The sequence below is a fragment of the Laccaria bicolor genome, genomic scaffold (genome assembly GCF_000143565.1).
Source record: "Laccaria bicolor S238N-H82 LACBIscaffold_6 genomic scaffold, whole genome shotgun sequence".
NCBI lineage: Eukaryota > Fungi > Basidiomycota > Agaricomycetes > Agaricales > Hydnangiaceae > Laccaria > Laccaria bicolor.
In genome coordinates this window covers 873,647-874,272 of record NW_001889877.1, presented here as the reverse complement: position 1 = coordinate 874,272, position 626 = coordinate 873,647, and positions in this window count along the sequence as shown.

Below are 626 nucleotides of genomic sequence, written 5' to 3'. Positions count from 1 at the left end.
CCCTGAAATGTCACAACCAAGCAACAACCAAGGCCTCTGCTGCGCTGTTCAAAGGTGGAGAGAATCACGAGGTGGTGATAGCAGCAACAAAGGGTCGCCGAAGGCGAGCCCCAAAATTTTTTAGGCTGGGGAGTGTAAGCTACACTACACTACGCGTACAAATGTGGATACAAGTACATTAGAATAAAGTCATTTATGAGAAGAAAAAAAGAGAGATAAAAAGAAAGAAGAGGGAGTGGAGGGAGGGCCAGAGAAAATCTGAAGAGATTCTGCAGGAGGCACGATACGTGAGTATTGAGCTGAGCAGGGTCTTACGAAGCTTCTTACAATCCGAGTCTAGCAGACGAAGTCTGAACCAGAAGGATGTAAGAATGTGCACAAAGCTCAATATGAAGAAAAGGCCTCACCAAATGAAGAGTGATTAGAGTGCGTTTGTAGAAAACGATAGGCGGAGCCTAGATGCGAGGATCACTGTTCATTTGGATGAGTATGCGGTGCATAGAGGGAGAGAGCGCGGGGCGCTTACCTGTGCTGGATAGACGTGGTCTGAGAGAGAGAGAGCCAGCACAGGAGAGGGAAGCGACACCGATTACTTCTCCTAACCCAGCATCTGCCAAACTTGGCAC